Source organism: Cadophora gregata (genome assembly GCF_030347475.1).
Source record: "Cadophora gregata isolate MNR1 chromosome Unknown scaffold_7, whole genome shotgun sequence".
In the NCBI taxonomy this organism is placed as follows: domain Eukaryota; kingdom Fungi; phylum Ascomycota; class Leotiomycetes; order Helotiales; family Ploettnerulaceae; genus Cadophora; species Cadophora gregata.
Window position 1 is genome coordinate 832,522 of NW_026695930.1, and position 15,428 is coordinate 847,949.

A 15,428-nucleotide genomic window follows, 5' to 3' on the forward strand; every position below is an offset into this window, starting at 1 on the left:
TTAAGTTCTGCTAGTGATAATTTCTGCGAATAGTAAGCGACTAGTTATTATCTTCTATCCTCGCCTGGCTAGCTAAGTACAGCTCTAATAGCGTAGTCTGAAGAATTTATCTCTATATGTATTTCTTTATTAGGGGTAAAGGAAGTAAGTACTAGTTCTGCGATAAAAGCTGCTTTAAGTGCTTTAAACGCTTTTCGTGCGCTATCGGACTAGTGGAATTCCTTATCCTTATAGGTTAACTCTGTGAGTAGCTTAGTGATTTTCGAGTAGTCCTTAATAAATCGCCTATAGAAGTTAGTAAACCTAAGGAATAATTGTACTTCCTTGATATTTATAAGCCTTATCTACTTGATAATTGCTTTAATCTTTTTAGGATCTATAGCTAGTCCTATAGTAGTAACTATATAGCTTAGAAAGATAACCTTATCTATATGAAAGTTATACTTCTCTAGTTTAAGTAATAGGTAAGCGTCCTCTAGCCTCTAGAGAATAGCTATAATATCTTTTATATATTACTCCTCTGATTTAAAGTAGACTAGTATATCGTCTAAATAGTATATATATATTATATCTAAGTAAGGCTATAAAATATTATTAATTAGATACTGAAATATAGCTAGTGCGTTAGTTAAGCCGAAGGGTATAACTGTATACTTATAGTAACTGAAATAAGTGTGAAATACTGTTTTTTCTTCTTCTCTCTTAGCTATCCTAACGAGGTTATATACTTCTTGTAGGTTAAGCTAAGTGAAAATCTTAGCTCTAACGAGTCTATCTTATAGCTCCTTGGCTAATAGTAGTATATAATAATCCTTCTTTATAATATTATTTAATCGATAGTAGTTAATATATATTCGTTATTTACTATCTTTTTTTTCTGCGAATAAGATATTACTCCCCTACGGAGATTTAGACTCTCGGATAAATCCCTTCGCTAGGTTTTTATTGATATATTACTTAATTATTATTAAGTCTATTACTAAATATTCCTTAAGTAGTTAGAATATTAGTTTAGTACCTAGTTCTAACTCGATCTGATAATCGTAGTCTTAGTGTTTCGGTAAGGCCTCGATACCTTATTCCTCTTTGAATAGTATTATAAACTTCTTATATACTAATAGTATATCTTTTATTAGTAGACCCTTGTCTTAGTATCTAAGCTCTTCCTTAGAGGTAGCGCTAACCTCTCGAATACTTACTACTTCTATTCCTAGTAGATAATAGTAGTCTTAGTAATAACTAAACTTAAGTTTTCTTATCTGCTAATTAATAATAGGATTATACTTTTCTATCTATAGTAGCCTTAGGATAATATTATACTTTCTAATCCTAATGATATCGAATTAGATTATTTCAGAGTGTCCGGCGATACTTATATAGACTAGAATAGTCTGGACTTCAATTAGTTTATTAGAGGCGACTTTACTATCTATTAGTACTAGATAGTATCCCTTATCCTTTACTTCGATTAATAGGTAGTACTTAAGTATAATAGTAGGAGATATAAAGTTCCCTTATGCTTTAGAATCTACTATCGCCTAAAGCTTAACTCCTTTAATTTTAACCTCTAACATGAGATATTTATCTCTAATAGCGGTAAGTTACTATATATAGAAATATTCCTAATATACGCTATAGTTAAGGATACTTTCTTATACTCTTCGATTACTATAGCTTAGGCTGACTTTATATACGAGCCCTATTCTAAGTTTAGTATATATTACTAGGTTATATATCTTATAATAGTACTAGCTATTATTATTAACATGGACCTATGTCCTATTATATTAGTTCTTAGTTATAATTTCCTATTCCTTACCTACCTCTAGTAGCGCGCTAGTGTTAAGAATGATAGTATTCTGGAGTAGTAAGTGCTATATAAAGGTTGTTAGTCCTTCTTAGCTGCCGGCTATTCTCTATCTAATATACTTATAGTCCTAGTAGACTACTTTATACCTTGCCTCTTATAATAGACCCCCTAAGCTAATAAGGCCTGGTTCTTAATAAGTAACCCCGGTGGCTATATTAGTCTAGTAGCGAGTATTATAGCTAACCTGATATAAGCTCTCTTCTCTTTAAGTAACTTCCTAAGTTTTACTTACTCTTAGTCTTAAGAGTTTAGGTTAAAGTAGCCTTAGTTCTGGAGTTTACTCGGGTTCTTAGGCTTTCTCCTCGCTGTTACTTAGTATTAGCTCTATGTTATTATCTAGCCTAGAGCTATTATTATCTTAATATATATAGTCCTCAGGGGGCGTGCTAATAATAGTTTACTTGAGCTGATCTATAATACTCGCGGAATCTCGCTTATTATTATTAGAATCGCCTAACTAAGTATAGATATGATTCTCCTTGAGCTTATCTATAGTTATATATTAATATATCGCGGTGAGTTGTTATATTAGTTTATTATAAGAGCTACGTCCTATTATATTAGTATATTTCTTATCTATCTATAACTTCTTTTATTAATAAGAGCTGGCTATATAACTAGGAAAGCTATACTTGAAGTATAGCTTCTTCTCTTATCACTTACTTATAACTTTCTTAGATAGCCTACTACTACGTAGCTTTCCTTAATAACTTGGCTTCCGGAATATCGTATTAAGTTCTATTTCCTAAAGGTAGAATAGTTTCTTATTATTACCTCCCCTTTCTTAGTATATATATGTTCTAGAGTAGTATTAGCTTTTCTTCTTAAGTGCCCTCTTATAGTTTCGGTTATTAATCTTAATAGCTATTTTAATAAGTTCTTATAAGTTAGTAAGCGCGTCTGATCTTATTATCTTATCTTTTACTCTATCTTTTAACCTTTTATAGTACTATACCTAAAGGGCGTTGTTATTCTAGCTAGTCTAATTTATGAATTACTAGAAGGCGGTAGTATACGTAGTTACTAACTCGGCCTACTTTAGGTTCTAGATGTTCTGTTTAGCGGTATAGTTCTAATCGATATTACTAAAGACGCGGTTAATCTTATACTTAAAACCCTTGAAGGTTATAAAGATCTTCTGAGATTCCTTAGTTATTACTATAGAGACTCTCTTATCCTTAGTCCGGTTCTGAATATAGTCTAAGAGAAAGGTCTTAATCTAGTTAAAAGTAGATCCCTAGAGGAAGGATAAAGCCTAAATGACTTTATTAGTCTCTATAGTAAACTAGTAACTATTAAAGCTTATATAAAGCTTAACCTAAGTAAGGTATACTCTAAGCTTAGATTAGTCTTTATAATAGAGATCCGGGGCGGCGATCTTAGGTATATTCTTTAGGTTAAAGACCTTAGTAGGAGCTAAGTAGTTGTTCGATAATCCTTTAACAGAGGATATATTATCTTTATGAGTCGGTACCTTTAATAAGAAAGTGCTTAAAGTGTAATAGTCTAGTATTTACTCGCTATAAATACAGAAGGCTATAGTTAATCTCTAATAATCGAGAGGTAAGTGTATTACGTAGATAGAAGATAGTTACTAAGTATTAGAATACTATTTAAAGTTAAGTATAAAGCTCTTATCTAATAGCAGATATACTAGTCTTATATAGAACTTTTGTTCTTCTTAGATCCCTTAAGATACTAGATCCTTAGATCCTTAGATCTATTCTCTTATAAAGGGATCTAGGGATCTAAGGATCTATTACGTGACTTATTATCTACTATAATCTAGGTAACTATTACTACTAAGCGTAAGTGTATAGCGGTACTACTCGCTATCCTGTATTATTCCCTAGTTAGTACTACCCTATTAATAGCACCGCTCCTTCGTTAGTACTAATGCCCCTATAGTACTACTAATAGTACTATTAGCATATGGGTGCTAACTGAACCGTAGCGCTAAGGGGTTCGTAACAAGATAATACTCTAAGATATTAGTATAGTATAATACTAAAAGAGTATAGTCTAACGTTTATAGTGAATATAAAAGAGTACTACCGGAATAAAGGTAAGGGAGTTAATAGTTTCTACGCTACGCTAATACTAAGTAGTTGTTCTAATATAAAAGGCTTATAAGACTATTCCGAAAGCTCTTAAAATCGCTCCCGTTTAAATTAAAGAGATAAAAAGACTAACTGCCTTTATAGAATCAGATACTAGCACCCTTTAATTAAGTGTTAAAAGCTCTGTTTCACCTATAATAACTTTTAAGCTAATAGCATAAGATTCTATCTAAATAATAAGTAAATCAAGAGGATTTATAAGGCTATCTAGGTACTTAAGTACATAAAACTACGCTAAGAGATCTCTAAAGAAAGCTATATTACTATCTCTATAGCTTAGATTACTAAAAAGAAGCCTAACAAAGACCGGGAACTATTATCTCAGTAAGCTAAAAGAAAATACCCTAGTAATATTAACGTAGCTACTATTAACTTAAAGCTCTTAAACCTTAAAAAGACACTTAAAATCTACGCTATAGACTTTATTAACGTTCCTTATATACTTTTAGAAAGTACTTTAGTTAATAACTATAGCGCTTAGCACTTAGTTAATCATAAGAATAAGCTAGTTTTAGGTTCCTTTAAAAGATTAACTAATAATAACTATATAAAAGCTAAAATATAACGAATTCTAGTAGTTAGCAAAGAGAAGCGAGTATTTAAGAACTCCTTAGCTAAGCTAAATAGTCCGAATACTTAAGACTTATCACTTAATAATATTACTATAATCCGTGATTTCTATATTAATATTATCTTAAAGGCGTTACTAAAAGACATTAGGCTATAATACTCTAGGAAAGATATCACTTTATAGTATAAGAAAGTTCAGATAAGCGTAGTTATTAGATAACTAATTTAAAAGTTCAACTTAATTTTCTTTAAATATAAGCCTTTTAGATACTCTTGTTACTCTTATAACTTAGTGACTTTAATATATACGCCTATTATAATATACTTAACTCTAAGCCGTAACTTAAATAAGTAAAGTTTCCAATTATTAAATTAACTACTTAAAAAGCGTTCTGTAACTCTATAACTATAATACTTATACACTAGCTATTTAAGAGAAAGTACTTTATAAGTGTTACTTAAAGTAAAGAAAGGCGTATAATTCAATAGAGTATTAAGAATCTAGTGTAAAGACTATACTATTATATACGCTAAAAACGTTATGTTAAGATAAGAGTTAAAGAATAAAATAGCTAAGCTATTCTACTAAATCCTCTAAGACTTATTTAACTTTAATATAAGTTATAATAATACTCGCTAGCTACTTATTATTAAGGATAAGTATAGTAAGAAGCTCTTTAGTTATATATTACTAAGTAAGTTAGCTAGTTACGTTATACTAGTCTTAGAGAACTTCAAATATTAGACTAAGCGTTAATATAGACTATTAGTCTATATTATTTAGTATAATAATAACACCTTAGTTATAGCTATTTAAGGCACGTTAAAGTATAAGAAATAAACTATAAGAGAAGAGATAAAAGTAGAGAATCCCCTGCTATATACTAAAGAACTTATAAATAGTGTTAAGTATATAAGATAAGAGATTATTAATAAATCTATTAAGATACGTGTTCAGGTGAACCTACTAGAGAAGCTTTACTTAAAAGTATATTATATAGTAATCTACCTTTATAATATAAGTCCTTTTACACGCTAAGAGATAAAGAGTCTTAATTAAGTACTTTAAGAATAGTTTCAGAACTACTTTTAGTAATATAATCTACTAATAGTAAAGAAGCTCTTAATTAACTTAAGACTTAACTAAAGTAAAGTATACGCGTATAAGGCGCGTGTATATTTAGTTATAACTAATAGAGAGACTAAAAAAAATTATAAAGGCTTTAAAGTTAGCCTTAAAGTATACGTTAGATACTTAGTTAGTTATATTACTTCTAACTTATATAAGATCTAAATGCTCTAGTTATACTATATAGTGATTACGCGTAATATCCGATTTAATAAGATAACGTTTTATTCTCTTAAGAAAGAAAGGAAAGTTAGCTAACTTACCTTTACTTTAAGAGAGCTTATTAAAGACCTAAAAGAGAACGTTATTACTTCAGATATAAAATATAATATTAGTAATATTACTAACGTAGTTATAGTAAAATATATAGCTAAACTAAACGAAGCTATAGTTAAAGTTAACGTTAGTATTAAGACTATTATACTAGTTACTAAAGAAGTATTAAAACTAATAGATATTACTTTAGTAAAGCTTCTATAAAGCTTAAGGGTAATATTAAAGGTATAAGAGCCGATAGAGGTCGACTTGCTAGAGCTCTCTTAGACCTCTAAATTAGCCTCTTATAAGAGTCAGACCTTAAAAGTAAAGAGTAACGATATAGTCCTTTATAATAATAACTTTACTAATAATAGTAAAAATCTAACTTTTTATAAGAAGTTAAGTTAAGGCGTCTTAAGAGATATTAAAGCTATAGAGACTAATTATCTCTTACTTTAATACTAAAAAGATACTATAAGTAGTAATAATACTAGTCTAGGTATTAAAGAAGCGCGCTAATAAATATACCCTTAAGTCGTTTACTTAGCTAATAGCTATAAAACCTTAAGCAATAAGTTACTAAGCTTTTAAAAGCTTCTCCTAAAGCGATAAGGACTAAGTTTCTATAGATAGCTAAAAATAGCTACTAATAGTAGCAAGTAATAAAGTGTAATTAAATCTAGGTAACTTAAGAAGCTTAAAGAGAATATAAAAGGCTTACCGCATATAGCTATTACTTTATAGTAATAGCTCTAAGATAAGATAGCTACTTACGCCTTTAAGAGTTTATTACAACTTTCTATAGTAAGACTCTAACGTAAGCTAATAGCTACGATACTATTACACTTTATATAATAGTTTTAAACGCTATATTAGATATCTAAGTAAAAGTAAAAGCCTCTAACTTATAAAACTAATATTAAGGAAAGCTCTTAAAGCTACCTAAAAACTAAAGAGAGCTAGAGAGTCACTTATATAGCAAGTAGTTTAAAGCTAATATAAAAAGGGAGATATTAAACTTAAAAGCTTAAGACTATTAAAAACTAATTCTTAGGGAAGATATAGCTACTTTACTAATTCTCTTAAAGTAAGTATTTACTTATAAAGTAGATTCTATAAGATAACTTAAGTGTTATAAGTCTTAGATTATAATACAAAATAATATATAAGATAACTCTATAATATTCTTAACTTATATAGCTATACTTATAGTAAGGTTATTCTAAGTTATAATAGTACTAGCAGCTTAATTCGACTTAAAAGTAAAGCAGTTTAATATAATTAATATCTTTATTAACGTAAAGAGAGATAAAAGAAACGCCTTAGTCTCGTGTTTCCCTTTAAAAAGCTAGAAAAGACTAAAAATAGTAGTAAAAATTAATTAAGCGCTTTACGACTTAAGAGACTCACTTATACTCTAGTACAGCGACTTTATAAAGACACTTAGTAAGCTAGACCTATCTTTACTTATAAAAGAGCTATATATTTTTATAAACTAATATAAGACTATCTTTATAGCGTTCTACGTCGACGATATTTAAGTCTTATATTATATCAGATACACTGAAAAGGGCTAGATAATTATAGATAAACTATATAAAACATATAAGCTAATAGTCCTAGAAGATATAGAATAGTTCTTAAAAGTGCGAGTAGTATAAAATAAAGAAAAGAAAATAGTATCTCTCTTATATAATATCTATATTAAGAAGATAACTTAAAAGTTTAATATAATAGATAAGAAGTGCTCTAATACGCCTCTCCTATATTATAAGCTAGTTAAGAACCTTAGTATAGTAACTTTTAAGTAAATTAAAAAGTATTAGAAGAAAGTTAAGTCAATACTATATATAGCTATTATACTCTAGCTAGACGTCGATTTTATAGCTTCTTAACTGTTATACTTCCTTACTAACCTAAGCGCGCTATACTTAAAGGCGGTTAATTAGACTATATAATATCTATTTAACTTAAGATTCCTAGCTATTATCTATAGTTAAAAGAACAGAAAGATATACTTTCTTATTACCTTAGACGTATCCTTTATAGATAACGCTAAATCACGTTATTTCTCTTAAAGATTCCTAATTATACTATTTAAAGAAGCTATTATTTAAAAAGCCTCCTGATAAGATACTATTACTACTTCAATAACTAAGGCAGAGCTTCTTAGTATAAAACAGATTACTAAAAAGGTAATAGCGCTTTAAAGGTTCTTTAAAGAGCTAAAGCTTAATATAAGAGCTCTATAGAATATATTCTATAATAATAAATAAACGATTCAGCTAATAGTTAAAGAGAACTAGCGAATCTTAATAAAGCTTTAGTATATTAATATACAGAATATATAGCTATAACAGGAGTATAAAAAAGGGAGTTTTTAGGTAACGTATCTCTTAATAAATAATATACTAGCTAATAGCTTAACTAAAAACCTACTAAAGTAGAAGTTTAAAGTGTTTATCGCTCTTTTAAACTTTTAAGACTCTTAAGCTAATATTAAGAAACTCGCTTAAGCTATATAATCTATATAAACACTTTCTTTTATTACGTTTCTTTTACTTTATATTTATAGTTCTTAAATACTATTAAAGAGAAAAGAAAAAGTAAAATTATAAGACCTAATCTTAAGCTACTACTTTAAAGTTATAAAGCTGCGCTAAAATAACACGAAGAGTAAGAGACTTAATCTTAAGCTATAACTTCTAAGTTATAAAGCTATACTAATACGCTAGCCTGAACTATAATAATAAAAAAGTAATATTCCTAAGCTACTACTTAAAGGTTATAAAGCTTATACTACTTACTAAAGAGAGAGGAGAAAGTTAATTAACTACTAGATAGCGCTAGCTATAATATCAACTTTTACTAAGGTAAAGGCACGTAAGGTTAAACGTGTCGTAAAAGTAACGATAGTAGCTCTTATAAAGTCAGAGCTTATTCTTATAGTACTAAAAACAAGATAAAAGGGGAGAATAGTAGTCTCTTTATAGAGAGTAAAGGTAAGAGTAGAGGTAGCAGCTAATATTAATAGTTAGATAATATCTGAAATCTATAAGACTACTATTATAACTTACAAATAATAGTACAAATCTTATTCTTATCTTTATCCTTATCCTCCTTAGCCTCTAAGGCCTTCCGAATAGTAGCTTAGTAGACTATAAAAGTCTATATATATTATAAAGTTAGCCTCACTTAGCACTTTAATATTAATACCTTAATATTTCGTTGTTCTAATATTATAATATAAAAAAACACTTACACGTATACCCTTTAAAAGGGCCTAGGCTACTAAGTAGCCGGCAAAGAGTTTAATAACGCGAACAGAAGTAATAATACAACCTGATTTATTATTTTTATAATAATAAAAACAACATAAAGCTATCTCTTTATTATAATAAAAGTCGCCTAGTATACCCTGTAAACTACCGCAAATATAATAGCTGTAAAGTATAGTATAGATAGCCCCTACTATAGTAAAGCAGTAAGTAAGAGTTAGTACTAGTGCTAGTAGTAGTAATAGTAATAATAATAGTAGTAGAGTAGCGATAATAAAAGAGCTGTAGCAGCTATAAGCTTATTTTATAAGTATTAATATAATTTTAACGATTCCTTATAACGTTAACTATATCAGAATCTTTAAATTAATAACTTATAATCTTCTTCTTTACTATATAAGTAATAGTAAGGTTAAAAGCGTGTAAGGCGTAGGCGACATAAAAGCTTTTAGCTATATTTACTAATATTATATTAAAGTTATTATTTAAGGAAAGAGCGTTTAAAAGAACTTACCTAGTTTATATATTTAAAGCTATTAAGCACTTAAGACTTAACGCCGTTAGTTAGTATTAACTCTTATTATAGTTCAAGTAGTATTATTTATACTATTTATATCGCTTCGCTTACTATTATAAAGCTAAGTAAGAGAGTATATTATACACTTAACGCACCTAAGGCACTCCCTAAGGCGCTCTAGCTAACTAGAGGCTACTTATATAACTAGAACTCCTAAAGCTTCCCCTTATAAGAGAGCTCTAAAATACCTTAATAAATTAAGACTTTCATACTATATAAAGCTCCTTCCTATAGTACACGATACCTATGAATTCTCTTAACTTAGTTACTAGCTAAGCTAGCACTTTCGAGTCTATCTAGTTCTTTGCTATACTCTTATAAGCTTTACCTTATTTATTTCTCTTCTTTATATTATTAATAATTATAACTTAAACTTCTATCTAAGACTAGCGAAACTTATTCTCTAATATATAGATCCGGAATACTCTTAATTTTTCTATATACTTATATACTTACTTAATAAGTTCCTTAGCCCTATTATAATATACTATTATAATCTCTAAGACTCTTAACTAGATATTATACTAGTCTTATAGTAAGATCCTATCTAAGTATATAACTATTTTATTAAAATTAGTAAAAGCTAGTAATCTATCTTCTATAAGTACTTTAACTAGGCCTATACTTATATCTCCTCTATTATTTATATTAAACTATTATATCTATATAATAACTTAGTTATTATAGCGTAAAATATAAGGAAGTTATTATTTTTAAAGAAAGTTAAAAGTTTCGAATTAGAAAAAATCCTTAGTATCTTAAATCCTCCTTTAAAAGCTCCTATACCTCGCTTAGTAGCTTATAACCTACTATTCCTCTAATCGTATTATCGCGCTACTCGCTAGTAACTAATATATAATAAATAACTAGTAACTTCTCTACTTTTTTTACTTTTCCCTTTTAAAATTTACCTTTTTATTTACTATCTTACGCTTCTTCCTACTAAATTTACCTTTTCTATAGCTTTACTACTACTATTCACTTAATATAAAAAATCCTCTTACGCTTTTATTTTCTTAAATTTTCCTTTTTCTTTTAATAACTATTTTTCTATAGTTACTTCCCTCTCTTACACTATTATTATTATCCTTACCTTCTATTACCTTCCTTATACTTTTTATACTCTTAATTTATACCTCTATTACTTTTATTATAATAGTATTACTCCTAAAGAATATCTCCGCTTAATATATCTTAGAGTACTCTTTATATAGCTTAACCCTTAGTATAGTCTATATCTAGGATATTATTATAGCTATCTGAGCCGACTAAACTGTATATTTATTTAACTATATAATTAACCTCTTAGTTCTTACTTTTAATAAGCAGCTCTTTACTAAAATAGAAGTCTTTAATAAATAAAGAATTAACTTCCTTTCTTACTTTTATATATACTTTAGTTAAAAGTCTATAAGTTACACTTTTCTTAGACTAAACGACCTTATTATAGAGTTTAATAATATACCTCTCTATAGTAGTATTACTATAAGATCTAATACAGATATTTCAGACTTAACTTTTATCTCTATAAAAGAGTATAATAGTTATAAGTAGTAGTATAATAAGTATTTATTTAGTAGTAGTAACTCTCTTAATAACTATAAGAAGAAGGAATTATAGAAGTATATTAAGTCTAAAGCCTTAACTAACTTACTTATAAAGACTCTTAGCTTATCTTCTAAAGACTCTTCTACTTCTAGTTCTATCTGCGTTAAGAAAGCTATTAAGAAAGAGATCCTTCTTATAAAGAAGTTAAAGGGCACTAATAAGTATATAGATAATACCTTAGATTAAGATAATTCTAATAAAAGTAATACTCTTACTATTAAATATAAGTTTATATCTACTATTACTACCTTTACTCTTATAACCTCTAAGAAGCTTATATTTAAAGTTAACTAGTCTTCTAAGGTTACTCTTACTCCGGAGAAAGCTATTAATAGTAATAAGGATACTAAGGTCTATATTAATATTAATAATATTAAGGATAAGAATAATAATAACTACTCTAAGAAGAAAAAGAAGAAGAGATTTATAAAGTATCGGGCCCTTAAGACTACTTCCAGAACTACTACTAAACCGCGCTAAGCTTACCTCTATTATAAGACTACTATAACTACCTCTACTTTTATTACTAGCTACTCCCTAGAGATTAAGTTACTCTTTAATAAGTATCTCTAGTAATACCCTTATAATAAGAGTACTTCTAACTTAGCTAATACTTAGTCTTTCCTTATTACTTATTAGATATACTTTAATCTTAAGTATATTAGTTATATTAATAGCGCTTCTACTTAAGATATTAATAGTAAGTATTACTACTTAACTTATCTTAATAGATATATTTATTAATTTACTATTAAAGCTATTCTTACTAAGCGTAATATATTAAGTAGCTTTTCCTTAACTTATCCGACTACTATAAGTAAGTACTTTCCTCTCTTAGCTAGCTATAGTACTTATAATAATAGTAATAATAAAAGTAGTGAATAAATAGATATTAATAATAATAAAATAGCTAAAGATACTACCCCCCTAGTCTAATAGGTCCCTCTTACTACTATATTTATTATCTGTATAGATTTATTCAGTTATATACTTAGTGTTTAAAGTAATTATTTCCTTTAATTTCTTTATATAATAATTACTTTAAGTATTACTTATAATATTACTTATAATATTACTTATAATATTACTTATAATATTACTTATTTCCTTCCTTTCTTGTTTAATACTAATGTTATTATAAGTAATTAATAGATAAGATTTAATAATATTTAACTTTACTTATTCCTTTACTTAATAAGTAAATATAACTTATCTACCTTACTAAAATTTCTTAGTTCCCTTAAGAATTCTAGTTACTTTATTTCTCTCGCTAAGTAAGCTAAATTATCCTATAGCTTAGTTACTTAATTATAATAGCTATATACCTACTCTCCGGAATTACTACCTACTTTTCTTCTAGTTCTTAAAGGTTAGCTTTAGCTTAAGCTCACCTTCTTATTACTAGTACTATACTTAAGATATCACTTCTTAAGTTACTCTCTATCTTACTAAGTGCTATATCTTCTTTTTTACTATAACCCTTAGTTATAGACTTATTAAGATCTTTACTAACTTCTACTAGTTCTTAAATAGAGTCCTTTTTATAAAAGACTTTAAGTTAGTTTCTTAAAAATATACTACTAAGTTAAGTACTATAGAGTTCTAAGAGTATATATATCCCTTTCTCTGTAATAGCTATATTAACCTTATATAAGCTAAGCTATTAGTAGCTAAGCTTTAGTTTAAAAGATATATTAACTTCTTATTTAGTATTATATAGTAGAATAATATTACTAACTTTAATTTCTACTTACTAAATCCGCTGACTAATATTAAACTTATTCTTACTTATTACCTATATCTTATACTACTTTATAGTTACCTCTTTTAAATCTTTATCTCTAATCTAAATCTGCCTCGTATAAAAAGCTAAGGTCTCTACCTTTATCTAAGTATTCTTCTAATCTATAACTTTTTATATAAGAACTCTTATTTCTACTAGTAAAACTGCCTCTGACTTATATTATATTTAAAATAATAAGTACTTAATCGTGCTTTTAATTATATAATAGTTTACTAAAAGTACTACGTATAAATTTCTTACTTAATCACTTATCTTTCTATCTATTATCTTCGCTAAAGCGTTTATAATAAGTTTATATCCCTACTCTACTATTCTATTCACTAAGATATAATAAGCTAATACTACTACTTTTCAGATCTTATATTTCTAAGCGAGCTTCTTTATTTACTTCTTATTTTCCGGCTCTTTATCTATAACTAGTTTTTTAAAGATTCTATAGTAATATATTATATCTTCTTAAAGGAAATCTATAATAGCAGCTAAAGTTGTATTTACTAAGGCTCTAGCTTTAACTTATCTAGATAAATTATCTTATATTATAACTAAATAGTACTTTTCTTACTTTAGTAGTAAATATATTATATCTATTCCTACTTTAGCTTATAGAGCGCTTATCTAAGTAAGATAAAGCACTTCCTTTATCCTAGTAGAGTCTTGAAGTTAATATACTTCGTATATTATTATATAAGCTTTAATATCTAAGTATAGTAAGTCCTAGAAATATCTTTTTATAACTTTCTAGTATATACTTTCCTATCTTTTATAGCTTATATTTTTATAGAGAGATTTAAGGATTATCTCTCGCTTTCTTTTACTATCTATAACCTATCTTATTAGAAGACTTTTATTAGTATAGTAATATAGAACTTCGCTTTAAACTATATAATTAAGAGCTTACTACTTAAATCTCCTGAAGTCCTTAGGGTTAACTCTAGCTAGCTATTTTAGTATAAGAAAGTACTTTATAATAAGCTTAGAATCTAAACTCTATACCCCTTATAAATAGAGTATTACTCTCCTTATTTAAATACTAACCTTAACTCGACTAAACTAAGTATTTATGAAGTTATTAATATCTTTTTCTAAAGCCTTAATATTTAACTTCTTTTAAGTAGCTAGTTACTTAGATAACTTATCTGCTATAATATACTTAGTTCTTAGTATATAATATACTTTAAAATCGAAAAAGCGTATCTAAGTAATCTATCTTATAACTAAAGCCTTAGGTAAGTTTAACGCTCTTTAATTAAGTTATATAACTAGAACTATAGCGTTTATTTCTAAGATAAAGTAGTAGCTAATTAAGACTCCTCGGACCTTCTTTAAAGCCTTTAAAACTTTATAATACTCTCTCTTAGTAGTATTATAGTTTCTTTTTATAGTTATCTATACTCTACTATTATATCTAATAGGATAGCGCTTAAAGTTATAATCTAGCTATATTAAGATTATCTCTTATTCCTTTAAGCTTATATTTATTACTAGAATTACTTCGCTACTTCCTTTAGAGACGTCTAGCTTAACTAGTACTAAGACTATTATTAGGGCTAATTTCAGTGTATCTATTACGAACCTTTCGATATCTCTAAATTTTTATTCCGCTCTTTTTTAAAGTAAAAGGTATAGTAGCTTAGCTTTTCTAGTGTAGTTAACAATTTAAATATAGTAGTAGCTATAGACTCTAAGAAATACCCTAACTTTAGTTATATTTTAGTATTCCTATTAATTAAGTATCTTTATTATATTTTCACTATCTAGTAACTTACTTTTTATAGTATATATATAGCTTACTAACTTTAGGCTATTAACCTCGAACTGCGACTTAAGGCTAATTATAGCTCTTACTTTCTTTATATTAGCTAGGACTAGATCTAAATTAATAAAGTACTCTAAGATATATCTTTAAATACTAGGCTTAACCTCTTTATTATTATACCTTAAGTAGAGGCCTAAGATAGGAATATTATTTATAAATATCTTAGCTCTCTTAGGCTTATAGTCCTTTAGAATCGCTTTTCTAACCTTATAAAATTATATAATAAAGTTAGTTGCCTCCTAAACTAAGGTAGTATAGCAGAGGAGACTAAGTAGTATTTAGAATACTATTAAGTCTTTACTATTTAGGTATAAGGTAACCTAATTATACTTAAAAAAGAAGTCTATTAGAGAGATAATTATATACCTTATAAAATCTTCTAATATTTCCTTAATATT